Below are 13,824 nucleotides of genomic sequence, written 5' to 3'. Positions count from 1 at the left end.
GGGGCTAAGCCCTGCGAGTTCTGCAATTAATCAAACCCATTCAATAAATTTAATTCAAGTCTACGTTCAGATATGTCTTGGGCCCCTTACTAGTATTAGCCCTGGGCCCCTTAAACTTAAGGTCCGGCCCTAGGTGGCAGTTTTATGTTGGTTAAGTAGTTTTTTTTAGTTAAGTAATAAAAAAATGGTCTCCTCGTTATAACAATAGTACCTGTAAAATAACATGTTTTAATGAAAAAAATAGTACCATCTGTTTTAAACCACTATAATAATGTTAACTATCAAAAAATGAGAATATCAAAATTAAGAAAAGTGTAGATTTAAGAAATAAATATCAAAAGTAGGAAAGACCTACCCGATTAGTTCCAAAATTACTGTATGTTCTATTATGATTACCTTCAATGCTAAAGTATTTTAGTTTGCAAAACACCACAAAAGTTAAATGATATTTGAAAAATGTTTTTTTTTTATATAATATCTAGAATAATCCTAATCAAATATTATTTACCGGTGGTATGATTGACGTTATAGTGAAGATCTAGAGCCTAAGAACTAATTTCGTTTAACATCGTAATATTAAACGAGGAATATTGATTTATTTTGATTTCTAGAAACCGATTGTAATATTTTTTATAGATCTTAGCCATGATATCTTTATAATAATATTCCTTATGTCAAGTTCGAATATACAACTTTATAAAATAATCTTTAATATTCAACACATTTGCAAAGTAAAACATAATTGGCGATTTCAGTGTTTGTTCATTGCACGCAAAAGCCAAAACTAGCACTAATTCTGTTTGGGTACTATAAGGGTTTAATTTATTTAGACGTTTATATTGAAGGACAAACATTCAACGAAATATATATTTCATATTCATTTTTATGTCCAAGATCCTTTTCGGGCTTATGCTAAACTAACGTCAAATTTTTATGAAAATATTTTTAAAGATTCAGGACTTTCGCCGAGATCTAGAGTCTCCTACCTACCGTGCTGCATACCCTAAATACTGTGCCCTATGTATGCATATTTTTGCAGTCGGTCCTCGAAGACACTGCAGTTACGCTCGCTACATTAAAAAACAAAGATAGTCAAAGTCAAAGTCAATTTTTGAAGGATATCACTGTCTATGCACATAATTGACAAATTACTCAGTCGTTCTTGTAACATTGTTGTTCACGATTCGTTTTTTTTTCTCCAAGCCAGACCTTAAGTTTAGTTTCAAATAAACAGTGTGGTAATTTTCGTAACTTCTTAGAATGCTGATTAGTTGTACAATCTTATGACCATAGCACATCTATTTCTATCATGAGGAGCACTTCTATAGCATTCAAGTTTAAATTTCGATTATCGTCACTAGCCTTTTGATAAAGATGTTGATTATTTCTTACAAATCTGACAATTTCGAAAATATACATAGCAGGCAACGTATGCACGAATGTGAGTGATTTTTTTTGAATACTTGGGGTTTCCTCAGGAGAGCCCCGTGTGCCCTTATGGTAAATACGGTAATAGGTGTACTGATGAATTTGCATAACTTTTTTTGGCACCGGTGTCGTTTTTTTTAAACTTCCTATTCAGCAAGTTTTCGATGAATTAATCTCAATTATGGTAAAAGCGGAAAAGCTGATGTTTGCGGGCTGCACAAGACTGGTCGTTGTGGCGATCTTTGGCGGAGGCCTATGTCCAGCAGTCGACGTCCTTCGGCTGAGAGATGATGATGATGAGAACTTGCTTAAAACAATATTGTTATGTGTCATCATTCCGATTTCGAATACATTTCTTTTTTTTTACATATTTCATGTTTATCTCCTTTTGTATTATTATTATAAACATTAAAATTAAGCTTACTTGATGCTGTTATGTATTTTTGTTTTATTATATAGACAGGCGGACGACCTGATTGTAAGTGGTAACCATCGTTATGGTAAAGACGATATTCATTTTAATGTCTTACATTTAAGCTTTTCTCATAACCTAACATTTACAAATCTATATTACAACTAACGTAAAGGTTTTAACTAGCATTTAACGTGATTTCGAATTACTCTTATGATAAGCTCATTGTACTAAAATATTAATAAAGTTTATAAAAACAATTTTAATAACAACAAGTAATTACTAATTTAACTTTACGCAATCAAGCCTCGGTAGCGCAGTAGGCAGCGCGTAAGTCTCATAATCTTAAGGTCGTGAGTTCGATCCTCACCCGGGGCATATCTTTTATTTTAATTTAGAACATTTTCTTATTTATATTTTTTTATAATAAATTTAAATTAGCGTGTGTTTCGATTACGCTATTATTACAAATCATGTTGCAAAAGAAACTATTATAATCTCCAAATATATTGCTTTATTAACTTTTCTGTTCTGGTCTGGACAGATATGTTTAGAACCATATATGTGTCTCTAATACTTTGTAATATTAAGAAAGATAAATGAATATTAGTATTATTATTAAGAATGGATAAAAATATTACTTTGACATTCTCAAATTCAAGCAGAATCCAAACGAAGCTAATAGCGCCATCTAGTGAGGCAACTTTGAATGTGTGGAAACTTCATGAAATACGCCATCTACTGTACATCTTCTACATTATCTCTGGAACTTTTCCAAGTACCGCGTTTTAGAAAATATAGTATCATGCTTGAAGCTTTCGAAGATAGATGTCAGTATTCACGAATTTGATTGTATTTAAAAATATATTTTTATGTTCAATAAAATTATTTGTTTATAAATATTAACTGTGCAGTTGAATTTTAACAATATAATATAAATAATAATAAATATATTTGTATGTATTTAATGAATAAACTTATGTATATTCGTTGTAAAGAGTAATTAGTAACTACTAAGCTTCTTAACAAATATTTTCATTAGAACAACCGAACCTCTGATAGCTTTACATTTGACTCAATACTCTAAGCTGACAATTCAATAATTATAATATAAGCCTACTTTTATAACCTAAGTATACCCATATAGAATTTTTATTTTGATATTAATTATACATAGTTACCTTCGACTTTTATTTAAACGGGTTATAAGAACCATTATAAAATAATTCGTACAAAACTAAATTTATGAAAATAATTAAAATATTCTATATGTACCTGTTGCTGACTATATCACCTTTACACATAGTATAATAACATACAAATATGTTTGCATAAAATACAAATAATAATATAAATTCTCAGTCGTCTTATAAGTACAACATTGACGCAAGAACGTAATCTTAATATTATGGAAAGGTACTAAGTTTGGTGGGTCAATTTGTATTGACATTTGATTGCTTTGAAAAAATCATCATTATTTTAAATAATTCTTATAATATTGTTAATTTTGTTGTATGACCAGGTCTCAGCTCTTAGTAACATTATGGTAACGAAACTTGACAGTTAGGAGAGCAAAACGACCAACTTGATGGAGTATTGTTTCGAATTCCGTCACGCGTCAAGCTGGCTAGGGTTAAGCCGGTTAAGGCCACCGTTCGGAGGCTAAGCGCCAGAGATTTTACGGGCAAAAGCGAATTGTTCTAAAGTTTACGATATTTCCCTATTATAAAACTGTGTTTGCTTCTGACGAATTCGACGCGCAAAATACAAAACGTAAATCGTCTAAAACAAGCACATTTTCGGTTTTCATCCATTCAATATTATAAAGCCTTCCTACAGATTTCTTATTAAAAATATATTTATACTTCATTTACTTTTACATAAATTATAAAATAAAGTTATTTAAATTGTGTTCTTCTAACTCATGTCGGTCAAGTCTCATGACGGTGATCCTCAAGGCAGAGAAACGAACAGCACATAGTAGATGCTATTCCTAATGCACAAGAGTGTGTGCTAAAACAGACGTAATATTCCTTCACTCTTATAATGCCGTATTACGTAGCACTCTAATCTGACTCCTCCAGAGCGAGAACATGAGTGAAGTTTATCTATTATTGTGATTTAGTTTAGCAGTCTTATGTGCCTGCATGAATGTTATTTTGGGACCATTACAACTTTAGTTGACTTCCATCGGTCTGATTTTCTTCGACTTCATTATTTAGTGTGTGGGTTTTTGTGTGCTAATTATCTTCGTTGGACTCTTATCGATCTGGATGGTATTCCATGATGTAGTTAGCCTAGTCTAGACTTTCCAAGATGTAGTTAAAAATAATTAAATTATTTAAAGTCAATTACGTAACAATACTTTAAATTACATGTATAGCTAAGACCTTACGATAATATTTCAAAATAAGGCGATATTTGTATTTTAATGTTGTTATTGTAGTGGATATAATAATACCTTTTTAAAGAGCTTCCTTTCTTTCATCTTTACAATTTGGTGTATTCATCATTCTACCCTTTAAAGGGCACACAGGGTGGTGTTTCAATGAATCAAAGATTTAATCGTTTCTGGACAACATAAACGTTACGGTTCGGGTTTTAAAGGGAAGTGAATTTTTTAAAAGTATTTTGTGAAATTGGTTTGTTATGTTATCATTGATTTGGGAATATTTATTTCAATAATATGTATTAATTAAATATTGGCTAAAGTTACAAATATTCAAATATCAAAGAAGTATTGTATATAAACTAAAAAAATATATTAAAACAATCAATAATACCTGTCACCGTTTTGTAAGACAATGTACCAAGTTGTTGCATCTATATATTTAAACAAAGATAAAACAGTTCAGCACCATTTCTTCTCTGTTTGTCAATAATTTATTATGTTTTTTTCTTCGTTATAACTCGTCAATAATTAATTATTATTTTTTATAAATATTGTTTGCTACCCATCGACGGACTATTGCGTTATCTATTAAAAAAACTGTGAAATAATTGTAGAACCAAATGTTTGAAACATACAAATAAGTTTACCTCTTCAATAATGGTTATAGTTTAACTTCAATCAAACACTAGTATTAATAATACTACACACACACACACACACGGCTACAAATATATCGATCGTTTTCATCAACTCTAACTTTTGTATTGTAAATTCTAAAATCCTCAAAAATCTAGCTACATCAAGTTGAAAAGAAAGAGAATTCAAGATTAATAAATTGATAAAAACATCGATCAATCTCACCAAACTTATCCTATTATAATTATCAAAGCTGCCCCTTAACCACGCATGGTGACGATGCACCCTTAAAACAGCCTAATTATACCCCTTTACGGGCGCCGCCCTAAAACGTTATTAAGCGGAGATTTATATCGAATCATTAAGAGCATTGATTAGTTACGGATTCCGTTCCGAGATATTTAACACGTTGCAATAAAAAAAAAACTAATGTTCTGGCTACTTTGTTTCCAGAGAAATGGTATTATTATCGTTTCTTTTAGAATGTTTATATTTAAGGCAATTTAAATTATGAACTGTGCTGGTTTTTTGTAGCCTCAAATATCGTAATAAAGCATTTCTTTGTCGTTTCAAGTTTTACAAGACGTTAAACGTTTTACTTAGGTAAGTACGCAACAGATACGAAATAATGAATCTTTTAAGTCTTATATGTATGTGTGATGATCCTAGGGAAGAGCGCTGTTGTCTAAAATACAGAAAAGTATTTTATCGATCTAGTTCAGGCAAAGGTACTATTTTTTGTTAGACTAAGTTTTTTATATTGGATTTCTTCATTTATTAATAATGATATAATAAATGTTTTAAATATGTAAGCACTTAATAGGTGCTAAGTAGTAGTGTTGAACTTGTAGTTGAACTATAATAATGAAAATTTAGGTTATTAAAATATATGTAATTTTATAATCTAATAGAGCTATAAATTATATTTCAGAATGTAATTTTAAGATAATTAAGACATTAAGTTAAGAGTTTATTAAATACCTTCTAGCCTTCTTTCATACGATATCGTTCCTTTAATATAATGAGCTCATATAGGTTACATTCGTACAATCGATCATAAACTACGCTCAATCGAAAGTCAAAATACAGTCCTGATTCTTAATATTATTATTTCTTGTTCTCGACTTCGTTTAGACGCAATATTATTTTGATACCTAATAATAATAATAATTTTACGGATTTTATAAATGCGAAATAAGTTTTCCATTAACGTTCAAAGTATAATTTAATTAAAACCCAATCCAATCAGTGAACGGTTGAAATGTTGACGTTTAAAGATTGTGTATTTGTATTTATACATAATCTATAAACGTAAATACGGTTGTACATAAATATTACCTAATTCAAATTAATGTAAGTCATAAGTCAAGCATATCGGTTTGTTAGCAATTGTACTTAATATTTTAATAGACGATCATTTTGTAGGAATAAAAATAAAATATTAATAATATAATCCTACTGTAAAACGGCGACTCGGGTGAGGACGACAAAATGCCGATAATGGTAACAAATTACATTCAAATCAAATAGCTTAATTCAAGTAGGCCATCTTAGTAAAGCTACCACCGGTTGGGCATTTAGATTCTGCCAAAAACAAGCGGCTAGAAAATCAGTAGTAATTACTACTGATTACTATTATACTAATTTTCAATCTTCGCACTTTGATTGTCGTATTTGTACAATAGCTATAATAATATTATTGAAATTAATAAAATATTGTCATATGCAGCCTACATTGGCGGACCGAACTGGAACGAAGCGGAAGCTGGAGGACCTCTAAAGATATCTGCATTAAGAAAATGACTGCAATTGGATGAATGATGAACGTCATATAAGAATGCACGTTATTATTACAAAATAATAAAGTTGGCAAATAACCTTGTGCGATCATGATTGATATAATAAGAAGTGAAAATATTTTAATAATTTATTTTGCAATAAATCGCTTATCTGAAATCAACAATGTAGGTAAAGCGATCCAGACGGTTTTAACATACAATCACTGTTATTATTCTGACATTTTGATCACAAAAGACGCCGCCTATGATAAACTGTTTTGGAATAGAAACTCTTTAGAATAGCTGTTTGTTCTATATTTAAATTTGTATCTTCAAAATGACATATTAATTGAACTCAGTCGCTTATCCTCGTGCGAATGTGTCGTAAGAAAATAGATTTGGCGAACTTTTACGGCCGTCCACTGGACTGCTGATAGGGTGGGTATGGTAATAATGGATGTCAAAAGCATAAAAAAAAACTTTAATATACTCTTATAACACCCATTCTAGACAAAATAGAATAGAAGTATCCCAAATGAATCCACTTGGGATACTTCTATTCAATTTTGTCTGAGCCAAACGGTGCAACCAAATCCATTTAATGTACGAATAATGTAGTTACTAAAGAAATTAACCGCGTAGATTTTATTTTCATCACAAGATCCTAGCATTGTATCTATCATACATTTTGTATAATTTATGAAAATCACTTTATTTATACTAATATTTTAAATGCGAAAGTAACTCTGAGGTAACAAACCTATTCCAGCTAAAACTGCTGAACCGATTCAGATGAAATGTGGTATGGAGATAGTTTGAGTCCCGGAGGCTACTATTTTTTATTCAATTTTCGAGGGCGTGCATTGGGGGTAACAGTTGGTGTGCTATGGGTTAATTTTTCATAATTTCGCGCGTTTTATACATTTTTAATTTTATATCGGTATGTGGATGTTGTTTGAATGTGTGTAATATAATATCAATCAGTCATCTGATCTTATGTCATACTAAATAGGTTAATTGAATTCCTGTACTATACAAAATGGATCCGTCAATCTTACTAATATTATAAATGCGAAAGTTTGGATGAATAGATGTTTGTAATTCAATCAAGTCAAAACGGCTAAGCGGTTTTAAATCAAATTCGCACAGAGACAGTGGCACACCAGTGGAGGTTACTTTTAATCTCGAAAAAACGGTTTAAATTGGTTGGATTTGTTCCTTAAAACCCTCTTACGAGGGCTAAGCAGCGGGCGAAAAATAGAATTATATATATAATATATTCATGCTGATAAATATAAATAATCTAACCGACTCTTTGGCAACTTTTGTTCAAGCACCGCTTCTCCAAATTGAGTTATCAACTTGGGTGAAATTCATTGTCTTTAAACGTTTATACCTTTTTGTGCCGATACGCGTTTAATAGTTAATTAATGAAGCTACCTGGAGACTGCGGTCCCCATGCCGAGTTTAATGTTATCGCCCGTCACTGTGGCCTGTGACCGAATTAATTGTCATTGCAAAATATATTTGAATCAAAACTTGTATACGTACCTTTTTAAATTGTTTTTTATCAACAAAGACTAACTAAAGTCGCAAGATATTAAAAATAACAAGTATTGTTATTTTTAATTAAAATTAGTATAGAAAACAAATGTGTACGTAACATAGTTGTAATTTTCCTACCTTTTAATAAAAAAATAAGTATAACCTTTGCTTAACTTGTCCCGAGATTTACCCTCCCGGGTGGCCAATCATAACACTGTTTTTATTATCTATACAGATAAACGATTTATTATTATATACATTTGAGTTATAAACATAGATTCTCTAGCAAGTATTACATAAAACAAAGAGCCTAGATTGCGGTTCCAGTCTGGGCAAACACCGCTCAGTGTCATGTGCTTAATTTGTGTTTATATTTCATCTTGTGCTTGGTTATTGTACATGAACTTTAATTGTTTTAAATAGGCCAAGTATATTCCTGCGGAATGCAGGAAGGATGTATTCATTTTGCGAAGTCGAAAACTAGGTATTATTAGTATCTTTCCTTCTCTTGTCTATACAATGATTGTCACCGTTTCATTAAAAAAATATGTTTATCATTGTGATTATACATAAAATTGTTATCAATATTTTGTGAAGCAATTTTAAGTATACTTTACTAAAAACATCCCGAAGGGAATCTCGAGCTCCAATATATTCTTAAATCATTATTTTGTAGTTACTAATGAGTTAGTGGTTTCTACCTAGATCAGACTGAATTTTTGAAGACCAGTTAAATAAATATTTTTCAGCCCCTATAAATAACATAAATATTTAACTGCGAAATTGGTTAAGTGACTGTCTTAAAAGGCTGCAGATCTTGATATCCTGAGTTCAAATCCTGCGTCCAGCCAATAAAAATGTATTACATATGTTCAAAAATTGTCATTAGCACTCTGCAATTTTGAATCATTTTTTTTATAAAATAGGTAGGCGGACATATGGGCCAAGTGTGTAAGTGGTTACCACCGTCCATAGAAATTGAGCCGCAAAAAAAATTAGTCGAAAGAAATTTTAATCATTCCTTACATGTCCAATACCCCACCATCCTTGGGAACTAATTATGTGCCTTGTGCCTGTAGTTACACTAGCACGAGGCGACAATGATTATCTAGACGCCATGACTGAAACTGTCAGCGAGACAATATAAATATCATCAACACTTAAATACGTTGTATTGAATTATAAAATATTTTAAAATTAGTTTTTGTATTAAAATTTGAGAATGTTGTGAACATTTTTAATAAATATACATACCAATGAATGTTACGAAGTATGTTACATGTATTGTATGATATATTCTTATTTAGTGTCTAATATGTATATTGTTATTGTCACTTTTTAAATAAATAAGTAAATATTTATTTTTTATAATAAAAATGTAAGTTAAATGGTACATAAAACAAAAAAAAACCTATAATTTCCTAAACAAAAAACCAGCAATAATTAAATATTAAAATAGCACGAATTAAACAAAAACTTAATCAACGCATAAAATAGAGTAACAAGTTAAACAATTGAATATAAAAAATGTTTTATTATGATTTAGGTTAAGGTCACCAACAAATTTACTTTGGAAAATATAACGTTATAAACAGCGTAACCAGAATAACAAAAATCTAAAACATGTCTAGAAGTTATTGCTTCATATTAATTTTTTTAAATAATAATTACACTCATAAATCGAACGAATCTTTTTTTTAAATCACGTTCGTTCAGCTCATTCATTCCGGTCAATGAATCAAGAACTAAATAGGCATTCTGTAATTACAGCCTCCTCCCGATCGTTTATTGTAACTGATATCAATTTAAGCACTTCGCGAGCACTACCATTACACTCGTTTTCATTCGTTATTTATTTCAAAATGTATATATAACTTTTATTTATCCGTCTGGTCAATTTACTGACATTATAAACTATATATTTAAATAGACATACTTAAGTTATGCTAGGCGAAATTGTGTATGACGTTGCGATACGTAATAATAGCTTAACTTTCTGCAAGCCTCTCTGGGTGGGGTACAACCCACTCGTCATATACCGCCAAACTACAATAATTAATATTATTGTGTTCCAATATGAAGTATGCACATAGGACATAACATCTTAGTTCCCAAGGCTGGTGCTGCATTAGCGATGTAAGGAATTGTTAATATTTCTTACAACGCCAATCGTACTTTAATATTCCTAGGTAGTTTAAATTCTAAGCAAAACGTAATAAACTTCATGTGTGTTTTTTCTGTTTATAGTCGAGTGAGATAGATAATTAATTATTTTCACTATAGTTTATTAAAATGTTTCAATAATCTTTAAATATAGCTAAACGGGAACATAATTTCGGTGGATCTATAATAGCCCAAAAACATTTCACTTAAATTATAATATTATGTAATTATTACGGGCCAAGCAATTTCTGGAGTATTATACAAGTTAAAACACTTTTCGAAAACTTCCTAATAAACTATCGATGATTTTAGTACTTTATTTGAATTTGAAAAGAAGTTTGATATATTTTTAAACCATTTGAATTATAATTATTCTTAACTAAATATTAGTCTTTACTCGTTATTCGTACAAGAATTGATCTGTAATCAAATTATAATAAATATAAATATTAAAGAAACAGAACCACGTGTATTGGTAGTTCAGTTTTAAGTGAGGATTCGATGATCGGGTAGAGGTGTAGCAGATTGTGGATAGATTAAGGTTAATAACAGCAGGAACTGATCACCTCGATCGATTTATATGAGATGATAACACATCTGATATAATAACTGATGAAGAAAATCTTTGTAAACGGTTTTCGTGGTAAGGATCAAACTTTAATTAAGTTTAAACAATAATAATTATATTTTACTAATTATTTACAATGTTGCTGTTGCTTTTAGTGTATGTAATGTACTGCTTAGTATTGTTTAGTGAAAAAAATTGCAGCATTTTATGCTGCATTTAGAGTATAAAAACATGAGAACCAAACTCAATTTAATATCACCATTCCCTTAACCTTTTACCAAATCGGTATAGGCAAAGTCGTTCTAAAACTTGACTATGCAAATTTTAACGTATTGTATCTTAATTAAAAAAAATCGTATAGAATTATGATGTGTCTTTGAATACTATTTACATGCCCCCAATTGTCCCCCCATTGGTCTCGTAATGTGATGTTATTTTAAATGAATACATCTCCGTGGTTCAATTTGTTAAAACTAACTAACCACCATCGGTTCGTGAAGTAGATTCTACCGAGAAGAGCCGGCAAGAAACTCAGTAGTTATTCTTTTATAGCATTTTTATTGTAGTTAGTGTATATTCATTAAAAACAATAAAATTTCATGTTTGAAATTAATAAGTACTAAGTCCATGCTCTTTTATTTTTAATATAATCTTGTATTGAGTAATATGCCTTATTAATCAATGAATCTTTGACATGAGCTGTCAATGACAATTTTATTCACGAAAATAATTCCTTACATCGGCTTTAAGTTCCATAAATTGAGCATAACACAGTCACGAATTATAACGCATCGTGTAATTGAGACGACTAAAATATAATAACTTCACGATCGATTTGCTTTAGGGGAACTCGGAAGCATTATTTTAGTAAATTAAACATATATTTCGTTCAACGAAACCTTATAACTTGTGGGGATCGAACTTCGTGTGGGTTTTAAAGGGATTTTCCGATGAATAAGTCCAATTTGAATGCATTTACTGTTATATCGATCGCCGGTTTGTATTTTCATAATCATTTAATTATTGTAATATAAGTGGCATTAAATTTGTCAGTAACTAATGATAACACGCAAACACGACGTTAACTTGCCCGCGACTAGTTTTGAATGTCATTAATTACGGTTGAATCTTTTTCATTATGAACGTAGAACTCTGTTAACGTAACTCGATATTAAAAAATATTCAGCCCATACTTAAGAAATCTATTGTAAATTAGTTTGACAAGGTATCTCAAATTACAAGATGAAGCCACGTGGGCGTGTCGGCGCCACCGCACCGTAGAAGTTATATTGTATGCTAATATCACACGATTTCGAATAATAATTAATACAGAAAATAATTTGGAAGCGGCTCCGATAAACGCGGACAGGTTTGCTCATAATGGTTCTGTCTAATATTAATGTCTTTTATTTTATACCGGTTACAATATGTTAAATTTGTAACTGGCCCATACGAACGAGTACCGTTGTAGAGTATCGTAACAATTCCTGAATGCCTACACTGTTAGGGCACTTTCCACAAACAATACATTAATTTTTATGCAAATGAAGGCCTGTGATGTTTGTACTATTTCGTATTTAAGGAAAAGTAACACACAGAGTATTCGACTTCTATAGAGTACGTAATTATATCTATGTTCAAGGAATAACTATATTTTTTTACCAGATCTGCGTAAATAATGAGCTATGTACGACAATCGCTATACACCTATGCAGCACTAACCAACCAACCAACATTTACCATACTCATTCTGCATATTAAACGATTTGGGCCTAAAAGAGGTCGCTCGAAAATAAATGGTGATGTTGAGAGGATTAACAATGATTTTGAAGAAGGAGGCGTTTGTTTTAAGGAACGGCACTAACACTTTAGATTTATCTGAATAATTAAAATTAGACGATTGATATAAATAGTAACATGTTACTAATTTAAACTCTTTTTATTAAATTACGATATTGTGAACAATGTTTGTTTCTGAAATTATACATTGGTTACGTGTTTAGCCGACGGAACAAATTTTTAAAAAGTAAAAATGTATCCAATTAACGACATTAACGTAAGATATTTAAAAACTCATATACTTTATATAGGGTAACATTAGATGTTAAAGAAGTAACACGATATATTGGTATCTTGGCGATTAATTAGTTCAGTCGTACAGCGTACGACTCGAGTCTATATAATACAGTCCAAATAAGATTTTCTTAAGTATTCAATTCTGAAGTATTTATTTCAAATCGTTAATATGATTTGCCAAACAATAATAAACAAGTATTATATTGGATAAGGTTAGATTTAACTTGAATAGTTCATAGGCACGATACGCTAGCAGTCCATAAAGTATGTATGATTTAATACATAATATGTTCGATTATACTATAATTTCACATACAAATAGTACAATACGGTAGTTCTGAGTTTACTAGCAAAACAATTAAATGTTATCTAGATTCTGTTATGTCTTGTTACGAAAGACGCTCATAGCAGATTTTTATGTAGGTATGGCTCGTGGTCTCAAAGCGCTTAGCCGTAGTAACGTGTCTAATATTCATACTACAAGAATATATCGTTACACGGGTCTCCATGTGTGGATTGCATGTGTAGGCGAAAGCTATGAATGTTTTTTTTTTTCTTTTGTTATTAGAGTTTAAAACAATACATATACCCGTAAGTATATTTTGTATTTGTTTATAACAAATAAAAATAATATCTTATTGTCTTACAAACAAAAAATAACATTAAAGTTGAAATTTTAATTATCTCTAAGCCAGTTATCGAGATCATCTTGACTTTAATAATAGCATTCAGTTATGTATACGATCATATTTATAGTCACTAAATTATAATCTCTAATTCTGGTAATACTTTTTGATATAAACATTGTTTTTTAACTTTTTAATGA

At 30.4% G+C, this 13,824-nt stretch overlaps 1 non-coding gene across 1 annotated transcript; it reads left to right on the top strand.

Annotated features, from left to right (window-relative positions):
- Positions 1-2,145: 2,145 nt before the first annotated feature.
- Trnam-cau (transfer RNA methionine (anticodon CAU)) lies at positions 2,146-2,218 on the top strand. Its single transcript has one exon. It is a non-coding gene; the product is annotated as a tRNA-Met (tRNA).
- The last annotated feature ends 11,606 nt before the right edge of the window (positions 2,219-13,824 follow it).

Source organism: Vanessa tameamea, chromosome 11 (genome assembly GCF_037043105.1).
Source record: "Vanessa tameamea isolate UH-Manoa-2023 chromosome 11, ilVanTame1 primary haplotype, whole genome shotgun sequence".
Taxonomy (NCBI): domain Eukaryota; kingdom Metazoa; phylum Arthropoda; class Insecta; order Lepidoptera; family Nymphalidae; genus Vanessa; species Vanessa tameamea.
This window is presented reverse-complemented; position numbering and strand designations above follow the sequence as displayed.